We start from the raw sequence: 388 nt of genomic DNA on the forward strand, positions 1-388 counted from the left end.
TACTAAGCTCCACCCTCTCTCTTTCTCAGTATTTTCCTTCTTCTCCTCCCCTTCCGTCTCCCTTTTCCTATACTTTATCCCCGATTTGTCTCTCCCATCGTGCGAGGTATTTCTCATCCCTCCCTCCAATCTATAACTCTTCCTACCACTCCCTTTTCCTCTCTTTCTCCCATATATCGATACATAAAATGAGTACCTATATTGTGTACACTAGAAAACGTTGCAGCTTAACTTCCTGAAAAAAGTATTAAAAAAACGTATAGGTATTAGGTACATAGGTACCTGTATCTACATATTTACCTAATAGCTACATAACAATACGTGCAAGCTAAAGCTAATGTATGTACGTTAGGTTCTAACATATTATGTTTAATACATAGGGTGTATC

Source organism: Diaphorina citri, unplaced genomic scaffold, assembly GCF_000475195.1.
Source record: "Diaphorina citri unplaced genomic scaffold, Diaci psyllid genome assembly version 1.1 scaffold178, whole genome shotgun sequence".
Taxonomy (NCBI): Eukaryota; Metazoa; Arthropoda; class Insecta; order Hemiptera; family Psyllidae; genus Diaphorina; species Diaphorina citri.